Here is a 20,372-nt window from a genome sequence, read left to right as displayed (position 1 = left end):
AAAAAAAAAAAAGAGAAACAACGAAATATTATAAGTGTAAAAATTTATGCACGATTTTAAAGGGGTGTAGGCAATTCCATCGAATTAGTAGGAATTTCGCGAAAATTAATAACGTTCGGTGGGTATTTTGGAAAGTGCAACGTTACTATAGAACGCGTTATCGCGTGTGCATAGGAAAATGTGCATCAGAGGGACAAATGACACGAATTTATGTATAATCGAGTCCTTCGGTAAATGGTTATCGATTAAACCCCTGCGTTAATTGAATTACAGGCACCAATGAAACAACGATCGGTATTTAACAACAATTTTCAGAAGCACACCGTATAAGTGTCTACATATCTTCCGAGGTGAAGCGTGTTTTAGAATAATCGATGGTCAAAGGGGAAGAAAAAGGAATTACAGCAAAGTTAATTCGAGAAAGGGCTTTATTTCAGTCTGTCGTTGACCCTAGTCGGATGCGTTCTCTCCCCGTGCAGCCGTACAACGTTATCGTACACGCTTGGTTTCGAAATTCTATTAACATGATCCTTATTCAATTAACTCCCGCGGTAATCTATACCATTCGAAACTGTACCCATTGAAACGAGAAAATACCTCGACACTTTGTCGATTATACGTTAGATAATACGATGAAACAAAATGGTAAATAACTCTATGTACACTGGCGTTCATGAATATTAGAGCAGCCGTTATGCTCGTAAACTGTTAGATCTATGCAAAAGTTTCCCCATTATTTACGATAATACTACAGTTAATTCGATTTGAAAGCATTTAAATTACGCGTAAGAATTTTCTCGTATCACCGTTCATGCGAACCACTCTGTATTACAGTACAAACGGTAACACGTCACAATTGATTCAGCTTGGAATCTTAAATGACCCGTTCGAACATTTACAGAGCACTTTTCCATTCCCGTAATACTTTATATAATCCCTCCACTGATATAATGTCGTCCACGTTCTATCTCGCGAAAGTGCCCTTTAAACGTTAGAATGAACGAAAATTACCGTCGGGTGTCTAGTCTCTTTTTGGTGTGTTCCTTCGCCAAAAATACACTGTGCGCGGAACCTTTCGCCCGGAAATGATCTGTCACCTGTCGTATTGACGAGCGCGCGTGCACCGTGAATCAGGGCCAATTCGTAAAAATTTCGCGGCGTCGACACACTAGGAGAGTGTATCAACGAATATCGAGTAACAGAGGAGAGTAAAACGACAACGACCGAGTTCCCTCTCTTCCCCGTTCAATTTCCCGTGAAGGGAACGATTGGAACGAAATACTATTTCCACGCAATCCGGCCAAATTGATCGATCGTCTGTGTGGTTATGACACTGGATAATACGTCGGGGGTTAGGTATACCGCCGTCGTGGAAATATTTTTGCCGCCCTTCGCACTGAAGAATCGGCTGGTTCGATCGTCAGTGCTCGTTACAATTATTCAGCAAATACAAATCGAATCTGTTCGAACGTGAACGTTCGATCACGTTCGAATGACCATGCGTCGCGTCGTTTGCTACCAAAACTCGAAGGGGATAACAGATTAAAATCGTTCGAACGAGGTCTGAACGTCGGTAACGTGTGAAATTAAAAGAATGTAGAAGTTATCTGTTTTTTTATGGCTGGTCAGGTGTTGAACGATTATCAATTATTTAACGAATTCGTGAAATATCCATCATCGCGAATATTTTCAGCTAGAACGGAACTGTTAATTGGATTCCGTGGAAGTTTGATCTCTGGGTCGAAATATGTGACAAGTAGTGTTGTGTTTCTAGATGAGAAGAGTGTAAATGTGAAACGATAGAAATCAACGAAATGTTCTATTTAATATACACTACCGGCCAAAAGTTTGGAATCACCGAGCATTGCAATTTACACAAAAATTTCCAGAAGAAAGTCAGCGACTTTGAGAACTTTTTATCATTCGAATCAATTGATATGAGATAAATTGATAAATGTAGAATTGAGATAAACTTCAAATCTATAAAAAATTAGCAGCAGATTTAATGAAAAGTGGGAGGTGATTCCAAACTTTTGGTATAAATGTAGAATTGAGATAAATTTCAAATCTATAAAAAATTAGCAGCAGATTTAATATCGATGGAAAGTGGAAGGTGATTCCAAACTTTTGGCCGGTAGTGTGATATTTCTGTACAATTTATAGGTATTTTAACGAGTCAAAGTTAGCCTTTCGTCGAAAATTTTCATAATTCCGCCTGTGTGTTTACGTTCGCTGACGATGCATTAAACATGTATAACCAAGGTACCGTACCAAAATCGTCCACGATACGTTCTCAACGAGTAGAGCTAAATTCGGACGCGACTTTAAAATGGTAGATCAGATGACCCTTCGGTAATTTATATAGGAACTTTTTCATAACTCTCGTATAACTTATTTAACTTTCATCCGGTCCCGGCGTTCTAACTTATGTATCAAGTAGAAATGGCTGAAGGATTAAAAATTCACGTGAACGCTGACATGGTGAAGTGGTAAGTTCAGCCAATATTAGCGATCTCGATTATTCAACAGTCTTGAAGCACAGGTAGAAATTCACCGATCCAAAACCGTCATATCGATTGCGTAGCGCATAATTAGTTCGTTCGAATGTCGAGCCATCTTGAATCCTCGAGTGGAATTGCATATGCAATAGCTGGTACAAGTGCGCTTTGCTACGTAAACGCACACGCACGAACGGGGGATTAAACTGAATCTCTGTCGATATTACTGGAACATGTGTATATTGATGTTTTGTTTTGGGGTGGACTTTAATTAATAGCTACTTATTTAGAATTGTTAATTTATTAGAAGTTAGATGGTTTTAGACTGTAGTTAGATGGTAAGCTACTTATATTGTAGATTAGTTAAATTACGAATACAATAGATCAGGATTTCTCGACGAGGAGTACACGATAAAACTTTTAGGGGTGCTGCCATGAGAGCTCAAAAGTCACTATTTAAAACAAAATTTAATATGTGTGCGTTTTATTTTATTCCTACTATGCATAGCTCTATCTATCTATACGAGGAGTATGTTAATTGTACACAAATTTCCAGGTGGTAAATGAAGCCTAAAAGATTGATAAGCACTTGCTTGATAAGCAAGAAAAGATAGTTTACATACCGGAGAAATTTGTCCATTCGTTCATATTTACAATTATAAATTTGTGCATGTTATAAACTAGATTCTAATACATCTTTCCTATATCATCAAGTGTTTAATATATTTACCAGATTCACCTACTCCCTACCGTAGATTTATTTTTTCTTTCTCCGTTCCTTTTCTTTTTCTATCTGAAAAAAAACATGCAATAAAAACGTACAATACGTCGTCGATATCTACGGGAGGATTCTTACGAGGTTCATCGAAATCCGATCAAGACAGCTGTCTACAATCACCTACGGAGATTTATCTATCGCAGATAGCAGCGGCAGCAGCGGGGATATTGAAAAATCGCGATAAAAGGGGGGAAGGACATTTGCATGAAAATTCATTTAACCACTCGACAATCTGCTTTCCTTCTACTTGGAAATTAATCGCACGAATCGTCGGCAAGATTTCCTCTCTGTGTTCATCGAAAATTCCGCCGGGTCAATCGTCCAGGGGAACATTCAAGGATTTGTCTCTCCTGTGGAAATCGCGATATTAAAAAGGTATTGACGAAACTCGACGGTGCTTGCGCGAAAACTAATTTAGGCCTCGGGAAAGATCGGACGTCTTTAGAACTCATGATTATTCATGACAGGGACCTTTTATCGATTAACGCTACACTTCTAACTTTAACACCGAACCTTTAGGATCGTGAAAATTCTACCTGGACTTTTACAAAGCTACTCTTCTTTATTAAGGTGCCGTTATATTTCTACCTCGCGCGACTCCTTACTGTGTAACATTAAGGCAGGCTGAAGACACCAAAATTTCATTTTCACTTAACTTCCCTTTAAATTTCGCTTAGATTTAAATTACACGACTTCTCGTAAATGGTATTTTTCAAATTTGCAATGATTTTCGCGTAACGACGATACTACGATTTTCTTTTTACACCGATAGCTGTAATTTTTGTGCGAATGTTTGGCGTGACATAATCAACGACGCACTGTTAGAATCTTATCTTTGTGACAGCACTTTAAATGAAAATAGATATTTGTAAGTTTCGCTACGACCTTCCAGGCAGAATCGCAATGACATTTGTATCAGTGCCCTAATATTTACGAACTAAAAGAACCGTAAACGAAGACGCTGATAACATCAAAATAAACTATAATTCTGCTCGAGCTTTCCCAACATAACTATATAGCACTAACTACTTTTTCTTTATTTTTCGCTGGCCTAAAAATTGTTTCAAGGCTCGCGCCATTTCGTACACACCTCTCAGCAGGATTAAACCAACAAACTGCCGGATTCTCTTGAAGAATGCACACAGTATTCTGGTTTCTTGGTAAGCATGTTGTCGATTGGTGTGCACGATATCAAGGAAGAAATCGTGGTCATTTCTTCGCCGGCTGTGTTCGACACGCGAACTTTCGAGACCAGAGGCGAGCGTCAGTGTCACGAGGAATCGTGCATTAGCCGACCGCCACAAGACCCTAGTCTATTAATTATCGACGTGGTTAGCGTGGCACGGATCTGTTCTTTCGGAAATTGACTCGGTTTAAGTGGGCCACAGCCGTTCGTACCAGTTCATCCTACCCCGCGAATGTTTATTCCTGGTAAATCACGCTGGCGAAACGGCAACGGTATCTACGATCAGCTGGAAAAGCGATTATGCCAGTGCACTATCATCGCGCACGCGAATACACCCGGCGAGATATAATAGGGTTCGACGATACCCACGAAATTCCGTGCTTTATGAGAATTTGATGGTATCAATGACAAGGACTGCGCTCAAAATGGTATTACGTTGGATTACGTAAGTTCTGTTTACTGGAAAATAGCTGAAGATATTAGGTTGTTGCCGATGAAATGATTGAGGTGTTAATTCAAACTTTCGACGTGCGCCGTTTTCTATTGATAACAGTTTTGAACAAAATTAATTTTTGCTCTTGATCTATGGTTAACCTTCGTACACAAACGAGTTTTAAATTGTTCACGAATGTTCAGATCTGCAAGATTATTGGATACTTCTCGTAGCGAGCAAGACTAAACAACGCAACGATTACAATAAATGTAAACACAATCATTTTTAAATTCGTCTTTATTAGAATTGTTTCGTCGATTTCGAGATTGACCTACTTGAAAAACATTACGATCATATTTTAGACATTGTATTAAGAAATCGATAGGCTGGACTTAGGTCTATTACCAATACCACAATGTCGTACTTCACAAGTTTCTCGTTCCCGAGTATCGGGATAATTTATGAAAATTGATCGCAGAACCTAACGATACCAGACTTCACGTGCCAACAGAGGCTTAACATCCTACCAAACCAGTTTGTACATTGCCAATAAATTCGGTGAAAACAGATAGAGTGGCTGTTTCGCGGCGCGGTCGATCCACACGTTGATAACATTTTCGCGGGTCTTTCCGCTTACGAACGGCGGCAAAAGCGGGGCAGAGCAAAGTTACCGGAGTACGGAATCGACTCGAAATTACGTTCGCCGAGCTGATAATAGCTCCACACCTACAGAAGGAAAATAACTTTGGGATCGATCGTTGCCTGAAAGAGCGCAATTAGACGATGTTGGCATTGCCAGGGTTTACGCGTTCGAACTGTCTGCACGCCGCGTGAAACAAGAATGTTCGTTAAAAGTGTAACACGCCGGCATTTAACTCGAATGGCGGTTAATTGCCACGGCGAAGAACCATTTCGATCGATGTATTTATAAAAAGTCACGCTTGTAAATCACTTTTCGAATTCTGTCGATGGTAAATGAAAAAAAAAAAAGGAAAAGAACACCGCGAAATCGAATCGCGATGCGCGAGTCTGCCACGAGTCATTTCACAGGCAACGGTGTTCGAAATTAGCCCAAGATTGAAACGAACCCAACCTCAGCTATTTATACACCGCCCAAAAGTAATAATCATAAAACTCGCGACGGCCTATTTCCTTAATTAAACCCGCTTCTCCCCTCATCCAGCCCCCTCCCCCCGTTTGCACCGAAAAATTCATCATTCGTGTGATTTGCTCGAAACGAACGTAACCCTTCCTCTCGGCCAGTCATCCAGCTAGATGAATATAGAACGAACAGGCGAATGAGATGCGTTTACGATTTTAATTAAAATCACCACTTCTCGAAGGAATTTCCGAAATATTCCCCGCCACCCTATCCCTAGAACCGGATGGATGGAAACCCCCCCACTTTTCCCGAGGAGAGATCTCAAGCATCCCATACATCCCCCATGGTTTATAGGATTAGCCCGGCGCTGAGTCCGCCTCCTGTCGCCGGTCGATTTTTTTCGGTCGACCTTACACACGCGCGCTTCCTCTGCGTCAAATGGCGAATTGTTTTACGTTTCTGCGCTCCTGGAAGGGTGCAGGATCCCTCCTCGACATCGATGCAAATCCACCCACACGCGACCCTTTTCATGGTTCCTTTTCCCCGATACTCGCCGCATGGCGACCTCCCCTTCGGTTTTGTGAATCGCGCGCGTGCATGGGGTCGATATGTGCGTTTTGGGGGCTACCCCGCTGCGATAAATGCTGCTTTGTCTTTGGAACGGCGAAAGTACCCCCGCCAGCCGCGAAATTGTGGAAGCCAGGCCAGCAGTCAGATAGAACTGTAAAGATTGCTCGAATTTTGGTAACGTTCCTTTTTTTTCTCACCTCGAATCTCTCTTTCAGAAATTGAAGCGTATTGCAAGCGTTGAAAACGAAACGAGTATATCGTTTCTAGGGAGAAACTTTATCGGCATACCTTATTATTTACGCTATCTGTTCGACGATTCATCGAAGCGAGAAGGAGAAACCTCGGGTTTCTGTTTGAGCTGTACCGATTCATTGTTAGTGTACGTAGTTCGCTCGCTCTGGGGTATTGATACGTGGCGATAAAGGAGGTTCTAGCAGCCAAGTTGAACTGCATCCACTTCGTTTCTTATAGCTTTACGTATTCATGGATGAAGGATGAATGGAACGTTAAAACTTGCATAAAAGTGATATTGCATTCGTTCAATGATTCATAGGATCGTGTAAAGTTCGCAAATTATGGACACCTTGCTATCTCTATTGCTGCATTTCGCTCCTATGGTGCCAGTAGACACCATAGTGCTTCGTAGAAATCAATTTATGATATAACATATATTTATAAATTGATTTTTCTGAGTGTATCGAGACTTGAAATTCGACAACTGATAGAATATTTCGTTTTCACTGTTTCATCAAAGAAAAGTACTTAACAATAATATTGAATTATTCGTATCTTTTATAAGAAAGTAATTAATAAGTGTACACTTGTACTTTACTTCCTTCTTATCCTGTAATATCATGATTGTACACGCAATAAAACTTTTTTTTAATTCGAAGATTATTGGATATCAGCTTTTATCAGTGAAATTCAGATTATATATGAAATTACGAACATTTTACCAATATTCAATCTCACATAATATCAAAGCAATCACTGGCTTCTCGATTCCAATATTACTTTACAAATTGCTCGTAACATTTCCAAATTTCAAAAAATATTTCCCACAAAAATTCAATTTTAATCAAAATTTCACTTTTAATTTACGCGATACAAATCATTTATATTCCCAATTTTTGACACAATATTAAAACAATCCACGCCCAACGCTAACACACCTATCGATTAAAGAAATCTCACAAGCGAAAGGGTTAAACGCGAACAATTAATCTCAATCACCTTCATCGGCTTCAATATCCATTAACATTAAACTCACGTTACTTTCACGTGAAAAATTCTCCTCCCTGTTATCCGAGGCTAAAAAAGTCGACGCCACCCGTCATCTTCTACGTCCATCAGCATGAAAGACGCCTGGAAGATGCACGGCTGAAACGACATGGCGCACAATATACAATATCGCAAGCACGGATCAATGAACGAACGTCGGAGCGCGCGCTTTCATTTCAGAGACGTTACCGGCGAGGCTGATTTTATAATCAGCGTGGAACGAGCGTCGACGTATAGCATGCCATCTTTACCTCGCGGCCGCTTCTGTTTGCAAGACAGAGAGACCCAGGTTGGATTACGCATCCGCTTGATTAAGGGGTTCGCACTCCCTCCAATTTGCTCAAGTCGATAATCACGCGTATCGACCTTTCGCGTGGGTTGCACCTTTGTTCGTTCCGCCGGCTACCGAGCCGTTCTTAAGACAGAGAGCTATCTCGTTAAACGAAGATCTTCCTCCTTTCTCACCCCTCTGTTTTTTTTTTTTCTCGATGACAGGATAAACTGCACTCGCAATTACCGTTACAATTCGTCTGAAATGTCAATGACTCGAAAAGCTAGCCGGCTATTATGAGAGGTAAGAAAAGTTTGCCATCGTTGATGCAAAAGAACTGTTCGCTGATAATAAGGGGAAAATGGTGATTGTACGAGAAAAGAATTGAACGACTAATTTTTAATGTAGTAAAAAGTTTCGCGTATCGTAATAGTAGGTGGAAGTGTATGTACTTAAGAATGACATGTGTACTTCGAAATGTTCGGTATTCGTTATATGCTCGAATAATGGGATCTCTATTATACCGTTGAACCAATAGTCGAAGTTTCCGAATGTAAGTTGGAGCACTGCCCTATTGTTAGCTTGCCAATTACAAAAGAAGCACGAGAATGGTACTTGTACATTTGTGCTACGAGTACGCTGTATGTATCAGCGCTTTTTTTTTTCGTAGACCCCTCGATAAAACTACGTGCAATTCGAAGGAATCGGGTTCGAATCAGTCATCCAATAGGAATGCTAGACATTTTAATATCTACCATCATTTGATCTGCAATCTTTTGTAGAAAAATCCGATGCGGTGAGAATTCGACGAGTTTACCGTAGACAGAGATAACGCGACACGGTGACACTTTTCTGTCGCAGAATCTATCGAGTGAAGATGTCTTATCGAATAATTTCCTCTTGAAACGTGCTTGAAGTATTTATTGAATACCAATGGAAAATGATAAAAGCCGCCTTTACCGTGTTTACGCGTCTCGTGGTTGCTTTGAAAAGAAATGCTTGAAACGTTCTATTTTCGGTATACTGCCATCAGTCACGTATCTATCGTTCGAAAAGAAATCACCAAGTCTACGTTTATACGAAAGTTTCGCGTACTGTTTAACCGACGTCAGTCAGAATCGTTTCACCTGAGACCTTCTAAGACGACGTTCGAGGAATTCCGCATGATAAATGTTTCGACGGTTTTCTGGCTGTTCGAAGATTATCGTTGCTTCCACGATTCGTTTCGATGTAATAGATTATCTATCGTACACGAGATACGACGTGAGAATGAAGGAAAAACGTTTAAGGGAGGAAATACGGGTTGGAAATTTCATCCGCGAAAGAACAGAATGATAAATCATTGGAACTTGAAATCGCTAGTTTCCAATCCTGCAACTGTAATATCACAAAAAATGGTAAAGTATGGGAAAAATGGCTTGATAAAGCTCCACCCACCAAGATACTTTCTATCGATTTGCTATTACTCTTTCTCTATATACTCGTGGGATACTTCAGCCTCTAATAAAGTGCAATCGAAGGTCCGGCGCAAGGGACAGTGATTTTAACGACTATTGTCCTCGCAACGCTGATCATTCTTCTTTCTTTTTCTTTTTTTCCATCGATTTGTACGGCGTTCAAATACGCTTGTTCCTGCATAAGAAATAAAGAAAAAGGACAGAAAGCTCGAATACATCGTGTATACAGGATAAAATTAATGTTTTATCGCTGAAAGAAACTTACACAGACACTGCAGAAATTGCGATAGCCGAGAGAAAGAAGAGAGTAGGAAGGAAAATGTTCTTTCAACGATGAACGTAGGTACGTATGACAGACCGAAAGAGTTGATCCGTCGGTGGAGAAAATCAATTTTTCAAATGTGGAACTTGTACGTAATTCGACGCTAGTCTACGCTTAATGCATTCTAAATCGTGATAGCTCGTAGACCTGGATTTATATTTAGCTGCTTGCACATCGGAGAAAAAATAGTATTCGATACACGTGCATGTATCTAACACAGGGGAAATATGTTTTACGCGAACCCCGGGCTTATTCACGGTTCTTACTATTCACGCCGTTCTACATTAGTCGACTGCCTATCGTATTTTGTTTAAAGACCGAGGAGTTTCGAGTATTTTAGCTAACGCTTGCGTAATTTTCACGATTCACTCTGATCGAATTATTATATCATCGTATTATGTCATCGTGTTAACAGATATCAATAATTAATTATCGGTGATATTTATAAATTTGCAATAGTGATTGCATTAGGGTACCCAATTTTCTGTTATGTTAAACGTGAATGTCATTGATAAAAGAGATGTAATATGAATAATAAGTATTACTAATATTATGTAACTTCAATATTAGATAATAGCAGTGGATGAAAAATAAAGGAATATTAAAACGTGTCATTATGAAGTAACATTAAACACACAGAAAGACATTAGTAACTGCGTGACATGTCACACAGTGAGTTAATAAGATTGTGCAGCAAATGTAAATATTCAATAATCATAATTTATATATATTAGAGACATTAATAGTAAACACGAGGTAGATGTCATTATACCTAAATTAGTACTAAACATGTAGCTTAATTTAATAAGAGTATGACGTGTTCTCTACCTATTAGTATCTATAAATTACCACTATTTATATTCTTATTTACATTCGAATCTTATTATCGTTTGAATTGAATTCGTTAAAAAAAAGAAACAGATATCTCTAAACTCGTCTAACATTTAATTTCTGAATATACATTAATAATTTTATTGTAATAAAAAGAATGACGGTAATGACGGATGAAAGGTAAAAAATGTTTTAACAAAAGTTGTTTGGTATGGAAGGGGACGTTATGTGGTATATTTTTTTTGTACCTGGTACGATGGGGGAGATTTCGAAGACAGTTCAATTTGTTTAAACGGAATGCTATATCTTTTTATACACAATATTATAGTGTATGTTAAGACGAGTCCAACGAGGTGCGAACAAAGTCATTTCCTTTGATAAAACAGGCACACGCGACAGTGAGGAATGTATGGTGGTTCGGCTCCCGGTTTTTCGCAATGTTACGACCTTCCATGAAAAGAAATTACTTTGTATAACACTATCGAATTCTGAAACTCTCGACCAATTTGTCATTTACGATGCAGCGTTAAGATCACTTTCGAAAAGTAGGCGAATCGCAACCGGAAGTCACGAACAACTTCACTCGCAAACTACGCGAAAATCCATGGAACGCGACATGTTAGACAAGTATGTACATCGAACGACCGTAATGCTCGCGATGGGCGCCACGCGTATAATAGTTGTGCGGTGCACACACGCGTTAACGTGCAACTCTCGGCAAGAATATTTCGCCGTTGGCGCATTCCATGATTTATGAAAACGTACGACTCGGCTTGAAACGCAAATAGAACATTCCTGGCGAAAGATGGAATCTTGGCCAAAAAGAATGAGAAAGGGTGCACGCGACACTCTCGTGTGACACACGAAAGAAAAAATACGGGGTCGATGAACAAATTTCGAACGATCTCGACGCACCGAGATGTTCATCACCTAAGAATGAAATTATTAGAAGCTTCACCGAATACAGAAAAACGGTGTATTTTGATATTCAACGGTTACAGAAATAAGAGAAAATATTTGGAACATGGTATATATCGTTGATTTCGAAACGTAATTTTGAGAGTTCACATTGTTCTCTGTGTGTAAATGTGAATTACGAACGTATAACGAAACACAAGGGAGTAATAGAAATCGCAACAGTATTGATTTTATCTCGTAATTTTCAGTAGCACGTTTTTATTCGCGATACAATCGCTGTGTTAACTCATTATCTTGTTAAATATCAGTAGTTAACGACCTACCATCAATTCGCAATTTTTTTTTTTCTTCTTCCTTCTCATCGATTGCAAATAAGCGACACGAGGAAAATATCCGTGACACGGTTTATTTTCAACATTCGCGTGTCTCAGCTGCGAAAAAGAAAAATCGTACACAGGTAACTTTCACGAGCTTTGTCTCGGTGGATAAAAAGGTACGACTATGTATATTAATTCGCGTAGGAAAAACACGAACCGGATAATACGGGGTAAACGAGAAATGCGTGTATATCGCGCTGCTTAGACGAAAATGGTTTAATAAATATGAAACAGAACAGCGGCTGTCACGTGAAACTGTCGTGTGTGTATATATGCACAGTGTTGCGAAAATAATACATATGCCCCTTTAAATTTCACATTTCACGCCTGGCGCGTATCTCATCCGTACACAGTGTCCACGATATCTCGTTGTAATCTTTTTCCACAAATATTCTAATAAAGAAATTTCGAAAACTTTCGAAAGTGGTTTGTGTACACTTGTTTCACAAAGCGTTCGCGTGTATTACGTTTCGCCGCAAACTGATTCCGCTTAATTCGCTCAAACTCGTAGCTCGTCTAACTTTCTTTCAAACTACAACACACTCCAGCTTTCCAGCATGTTGCTTTACACTTTCGCCACAAGCCACGAAGGCTCGTTGCGAGAAATATCAGAGAGAGAGAGAGAACAGAGATCGAGACTCGAGAGTGGAGAAACGAGGGGGGGGAAAAAAATACGAAACAAACAGAACAACGAGCGATTTTCATCGATCCCGGGGGCCGAAAGGACGAGCTCGTTGCGCACAGATTCGAGCACGTAACGCGCGTAAACACAATGGCGTTGAATGGGGATGGATATATAGGGTGAACCTTAAATGATTCATAGGCTACGAGAGAGGGTATAACGGACCATTCACGACGTAGACCATTGCACGCGTACTCTGACGTATTGATCCTCAAGAAGCACTTCACCGGTACCTTTTGCCAATTTCCTCGCCTAAGTACAATGATCAAAGCAACAAACGATATTTCGTAACGTACGTCCGCCGTATCGACGAGAAAAATAAAAACGAAGAATTGCACTGAAAAAAGAGAAAAATTTTCAGGTATCTCGCGTACAAAATCAAAGTTACAGTCCCGTTTACTCGTATTTCATTTGGAACGTGCAAATCATTTATTCAATCGACGAGCGACGCGCAAAATTCATTTACCATTGCCTGCGTTTCGTTGTTCGTTTCGGGAGATCGTGAATATTTTACGGTATTTTCGTCAGGATTACACGTCATGCCAAATAAACGAAGCTCCACGGGTGCACCACTGTCGCCTCCTCGTCGTGTTTCTTTATTTTCTTCCGTTTCAAACCACGTGGGTCATCGCGAGCAAAAGCGAGCACTGTTACTTTCATCCGTTTGAAAAAGGACCAACAATCGTCGTCGGCGAACTACGGGTAGACGAACACGTTTAAAAAGCGAGCCGCGTGTTTTCCGCGGTCACGAGAATACTCGGTGTTTAAAGGGGACCATTTTGTAAACGATAATCGTGCTTCATCGCTTAGGAATCTCTCGAACGAGAGGCAACGTGCTTAGTTAAAGGACGATCACTTTTTCTGGAAAACGAAATTTGAATCTCGATGAAATGACCACGGATCATCCTGATTTTCGCTTTCTATCCTTCTTTCACCTTGCTTTTACTTTAGAAAGGTGATAAGAATATTTTAGCGTAGATTTATATCAAATATCAATAGAATCTCGCTATTGAAATTGAAGTAAAATTTAGAAACTTGATGAATTACTATGGAATATTCCAACAGAAGAAACGAATCGTAAACTTGGAAATAAGATTTCACTGTATGTACTCGTAGCTTTAATCGTGGCAAGTGCCAGTAGGGATTCTCTTGTTGTAAGAATGACTGTACCCAATCTAATGTAAATGAGCTTACGTAAAGTTGGAACTATCCACTGTGGCCGTTTCAGGTTCATCGTCTTCGAAAATCTATACCAAATCTCAACACTCCGTTATGCGTGGGTTTTTAGTTTTAAATAGACTATGAGCTGGATTCTAAGTGTATGGCAATATTGCTATTCGCTAAGGTTATTTTCAATTACCAGGGAGATCTACCTTCCTTTATGCGTGTCCACGTGTTAACGATTCTAATCGTTGATGGCTCAAATTCTGAATCATTTGTAATGAAAGGTTGGTCCATGTATTCATCTCCTCGCAACAGAAATTTGAATCTTCTTCCATGGACGTTTCTCTATGGAAATGGATATCCAAGAACTTGTGTTACGTTTTAGATTTTGTTAATTGTTTGTAAGGTTCTTTATGAAAATGTAACCTATTGTAGTATTGATGGTATATGGTACTTGGAAAAGTGTGAAAGCACTCGAATCGAGATCATCCTACTATTCAATTTGCGAATAATTAGCACCGAGCGGCTTCGCAATTACGGAGATCGAAACGTGATAATGGGCAAATAATTCTCGTTCGTTTTGATTTCAGCAACGAGATCAAATTGTAACAGAACACATTGCGTACATATGTTATAATTTTGTTGCTGCGCGTTCACTATCTGTGTAATATCACTTCTTTCATCGGTGCATTTCTTTGAAATGAGAATTTTTAATTCTCTTAATACTGCACACTTACATATAAGAATCTTTTGGAATATTTTAATAGTGTACCAATTTCACTTAAAACCTAAACATTCTTTCAATAATTCACAAATGCATCGAAATATTCGTTAACTTTAATATTATTCATAGCATGAAAAACACATCAGTTTGTAACTTAAGCTAATTTTAGCCTATTTGTTCCTAAATTGGGTTGCCATTACATTAAAATAGAATGGCTCGTACATCTTCCACGGTAAATTCGAACCTACTATACTGGATTTCCAATTTCCTTTATTTGCTCGGTTTCTTATTTCATACTACATTTGTTCCAACATTGAGGAGCACAGGTCAAAGGCGAAATGCATGCAAATTCGTATGCACGAGTCTATGGAATAAAAAAACCGAAGATTCATGAAAAAGCGAACGAAGTGATGCAAAATGCTCACTATCGTGCGAAATATTTCTAGAACCTTCGACAAAATTGTGGAGTTCGTTCTACTAAATTATAAGGGTGGAAAAATTGTTATGCGAGCGTATGTTCGCAAAACATTGTTCTTTCAGGTTTGTATTTGCATATAAAACTGTATCGCCGTGTTCTCGCATAAATTTTCGAACGAACCTTCTAAAAAAAAAAAAAAAAAATTTTTTTTTTTTGACAGTTTTGTTCCTCTTTTCTTCATTTAGGAACGATCCGCACGTTTCGTTGTATTATACAAAAGCAGCTGATCTGTGAAAGTCAGAAAATTTAAACAAAGAGACGTTTCTGTAGATTCCCTAATTTTTAAAAAAGAGATTATATTTATTTTCCCGAAACGTGTCAATTTAAATGCAATTAAATGCAAAAAAAAATGCGTAATTACGTTTGCATTACATATTTGCTGGCAGCAAACGCTTCCATATTACTATGAACCCTTTGTACCAGACGATGATGCTATTTATTATCAGTATACCGTTCATTTTTAGACCATATTACTATCGCGATAATGTTCATGTAAAACTACTAGTCACGCTAATATAATATCGATAATATCCTAATCCTTTCGTATTAATTATTCAAGAATCCTAACGCGAGACTCTGCGACCCTTAGCAAGAGCGGAAATCAGTGAAGCCTTATCTCACACAGGCCATACTACTATAGCAAGAGATCTGATTATACTACCTACTAGTTGTACACAAGCAAAGAATACTATGGTGTTCTGCAGTATTGATTTAAGATATTACAAGATTAAGATCTTATAATATTTTTATATTTTGCGAATAATTTTGTGATTTTGCGTTCATAATTATCTCCAGAATCGATCGGTAAATTGTTGTTCGACCGTTTGAAACTTTGTATACGAACGAAAAATAAAAAATAGCTTTTTACCTCAAGATGAAGTTTTTGTTACGGTACATTAAGTTGTATCATTAAGTCAGCGGTAGTTGTTCGAAGTACGTACATAAATCTCCTCTGTGAACGGGAATAAAACAGCGAGACATACTCTTTCTTTCGTCAAAGAATTACGGTGTAAACGAGGTTCTCAGGAGAGAGAGAGAAAAAAGAAGGTAAAACAGTCCTTGGTATATCATAAATCTCATTGCATTCAATATTCGCGTTCTCTGACGCTGCGCTTTAAGTAACGCCTTTTCGAAATTGTTAAGAACGTTCTTGCGAAAAGTCGTTAACGTAGTCGCCGGATGCAAACCGAAAGTTTTATCGGCTTCTTTCGTAGGAAATTCCCTGCTTCAATGTCACCAGCGTTTTCTCGCGGAATTTACATCGTTGAACGTTACCGACGCCGAGGGCACTTCGCCGAGCTGAATTTGAAATTTAATCGACTTCCAAACGTGTGCGTTCTCGTTGCCCGATTTTCATGAATATTTCATTAAACAACTGTGAGAAAAAAGGAGAGAGAAAGAGAAACAGGGAGAGCCAAGGAGAGACAGGGAGAGACGGGGAGAGACGGAAAGAGAGAACAAAACGAAAAAAAGAAAATTCGTCGTTGAAAAAAAAGGAAAAAATGTGGAGATAACACCCTAACGTAGGAATCAGATGCGTGTTCATCGTATTGCTTTACTGCTTTCGAAGGAAGCCCAACGAGTTTGCACGACGTCGCGGTTGAGTTCGCGTTAAATCTATTTACCGTCTCAAACGAACCCCATAGAATGACTTCTCTAAGATCCTCGTCGGGAAAGTGAGAAACGTTGTAAACGGCGGCCTGTTTGCGGGACAATCGTCGTTGATAGCCACCATGCAAATTTCTCGAGTCACCGTTAGACGGTAGTTTTAATTAAAAATTCGAGGAAAATTGGCCTACCCTGTGATCACGGTGAAACTCCGTTTGTTAAAACAAAATTTTACTCCATGTTCGATTTATCGAGCTTGTACGGAACTCCTATTACCGGAGGCCATTATCGAGAATTACTTTAGTTGTATCTCGTAACTTCTGTATATACAATTATTATGATGATTTGGAGTACAATCAGAGTGAAATGCATCACATTTGTAATACAATTTAATTGGAAAAAAACGTCGCGTTTATAGAGAGGATTTATGTATATACGTCGTTACCACGTAATTGTTAGAAAGTGTAATTATATTCGTAACAAGTAATTAACTCGTTAAAACGTTAATAATTTGTTCTGGTAATTTGTTTTGTCTGTCTTGAAATATTAACAGGCGAATGAACGAGTATGCCCGAATCCAATTATTTGAACGTGAATTCTGATCGTTTGTATGAAAAATTACAGCGGAGAGAATTAACGAGCTTCCATCCTGTCCTAATATTTCATACATTTAGATAAATACAATTATACCGTATTTTCATTATTTGTGAAAATGTGCAAGTACCTGTTCGTACTTAAGCGCGAAACGAACAATCGCATTGAACGTGTAAGTGGTAAGTAGGGAATTAAGAATCCTCGATGTCATTTAAGTATCAAGAGTACTTAATCGATCGAGACAATTATAACATATATTTGTCGAGCGATATATCGCTGCTTGACATTGATAGTTGCATAACTCGAGAAATATGAATTTTTATTTTTTTTTAGATCTAACCCCGTAGATACAATATTTTTATCGAGTAAAACAACAAACTCCTAACTTCGTTACTTTCACACCAGAGAGCAGATCAGATGATATTATCGATATTCGAGAATTAGTCGAATGCATATTTCAAAATGGTTTCGCAAGCAGCGATATGTAAACAGTGGAAACAGTGTGAGTGAAGAAACTAAATGATACAGATTGAAGATGTCGCGTAGTTACGCAGTCACGGCTAAAAATAATCGAGGAATCAGTTATTCAAATCAGTTTATCGTTCATTATCACATTTAAGACTTTAAAGGCCCTAACAAGTCGGGCATGGTTATAGGTTATAACTGTAAATTCGTTATTTCACCGTAATTATTTCATTTCCGTGAAACCTTTTAATATAAACGAGATTTAAATGTGGAAGCGAAAAATTAGAGATGCGTCACGTGTTTCGCACCATAACTTTGTTCCCGACTACTTTTCCATCTATTTCACGTGGTAGTTCCAGCGTAACTTCGCGAAAGAGAGACGCCGGTATAACGTGGCTACGCGACACGCAGTATGTGCAGAATAAGATTTCAAGGAACGACGCGATTGTAGAATTTAATCGGCATTGATACTGCTGCATTGCCAAATCCAAAGCTGACGGTGTCAGTTGAAATAAGATAATGCTTCGTATTATCGTTAAAGTATACGCACGTAAGTACACTCCCACATAAATACAAATAATTAATAAGATTAAAAAGATTATCCGTATCGGAGAATTTTCTCAATTAAACTTCTCGGAAAGGGAGTCTTTTACAAGCAATGTTTACTTCAAATTTTGTTTTATTAAAACACCGTATTCACAGGGTGAATCACGAACGAAGACAGGTTATGTATATCTCATTTGATTAGACGGAGGAAAAAATTGTATAAGATAAAGTTAAAAATGATATAAAAAGACTTACTACGGCTTCACTTTTTCCGTAAATCCTGCTATACGCTTACTATGTGACATGATTCTTGTTAAAAATTTCAAACACCTCACGAATTATCGATGTTTCTAACGTCATAACCTAATACTTTTATACGAGGAATATTCCGAAGAGTCGATCTGCGTAAAAAAAAATATACAGTTTCGTTCAAGAAAAACAAAAACAAAAGTGCATCGTTGCACTTACGAAAAAAATAAAGCCATAGAAAGACACACTTCCGTCCGCATTTCGAGACTCACCCTGTATAACGTACGCGACACGAAGCGTTTCACGTTATACTCGTGATTTCAACGAGCCGAAACGCGACATACTACTCGATTACCTCTTCAATGCACCTCGAGCCCTCGAAATTCCAAATGTCACAAAATGTCGATCGTCGAACTTGAACGGATGCGCATCGAAAATTCATTCATCGATCAACGTCACACGGGGAGAATCTGGACGTGGGACACTGATTAATTTATCCCTCGATCGCGAAAACAACGTGCCCGTAAGCGTCGAAATTAAAAAGAAAAAAAAACGCGCTGTGTTACAAGTGAATTTACGACGCGAAGAAGCTTAGCACCTGTTCGCACAGTACGGTGGATTTCGGGTTGAATACTTACTCGAACGCGTGGATACAAGCCAATGTGGCGCCCGGTAATAGAAGATCGTCACTACCGACGCGCCAGCGCCTGCCGAATGTCACGAGACTCGGCATCCTTCGTGCTTCGTATCGGAGGCTCGATCAAACAATCGTCCCCTTACGCGTGAAAAAAACGGCATTCACACGCGATGACATAACCTATACCGGCACGAGTGGCATGATTAACGCGCCGATGACCCACTACTGCCTCTGTACACTCCGAACGCTTCGACTGAAAGCGAACGACCGGACCGCCGGACCTCGTGATCAGTCGGCTGTCACGGATGCACTGAATCACTGAAACGCGGAACGAGACTGCTCGGTTGGTTCGTAGAGTGGAAAAAAGAGAAGAAATGGAGAGGATCCTCGAACAGCTTTTCGTTCAACAATATTTACTTTGGAATGCAAACAAAGTATTTTGTAAATTTTCTCTTTACATCTCAACGGTTAGATAAAATTCGAAAAGTGTACATGCATCGCGATTGTTGGTAAAAATGAACAGTGACGCGTGTGACGCTTATTTCCGATGTTTCGAAAAGTAGCATATATTCATCGTAGATACTGTATTTTTCATTGAACAAACAATAGAATATTTGAAATGATGTTGAAGTAAAATTTTAATATTAATAAGAGTCTAACAGAAATTTATTTCCTGATTTTTTCTTCTTTTGTGAAGGATTCGTTTTCAGATACACAGTAGTTTTAATCTTCATAATCTGTTTAATTAAGGGACGAGAGTAAATTCAATAAACACGATAAATTGCATTTCTTACCGACAGGCTTGAAGAAGTAAAAACACGATACTTACGTTCGAAGTGGAAGAAATTAAAAACATTGTCTCGTCTTCACCCTTTGATCTTATCACGTTGAAATGTAAAGTGATGCTCGACAATATCGATCGTCTCAAATTAACTCTACATAAGCAAATACTTAATTTCTTCACGAGTCATTTTCATATACTCTAACAATAAAAAAAAACGGTACGTTCGTGATTCATCGACGTATTCTCCAACGTTTGTCAAGTATAACTTCGTAAACATCGTCTTTCACGGCGCCATACGACAAACTTCATAAAAGTAAAGATTCAACGCTTGTCATCAAAAATTCTCCTACGATAAAATCTTTCGTTATATTTAACGCGCGGTAAAGAACGAACGTTAAACGTTGCAGAATTTTATAC

General features: G+C 38.9%; 1 protein-coding gene across 1 annotated transcript in view; it reads right to left on the bottom strand.

Annotated features, from left to right (window-relative positions):
* LOC108573445 (sn1-specific diacylglycerol lipase alpha) overlaps nt 1-20,372 on the bottom strand; it is a 63,538-nt gene that overhangs the window by 40,492 nt on the left and 2,674 nt on the right. The window lies entirely within an intron of this gene.

The sequence above is a fragment of the Habropoda laboriosa genome, unplaced genomic scaffold (genome assembly GCF_001263275.1).
Source record: "Habropoda laboriosa isolate 0110345459 unplaced genomic scaffold, ASM126327v1 scaffold92, whole genome shotgun sequence".
NCBI lineage: Eukaryota > Metazoa > Arthropoda > Insecta > Hymenoptera > Apidae > Habropoda > Habropoda laboriosa.
This window is presented reverse-complemented; position numbering and strand designations above follow the sequence as displayed.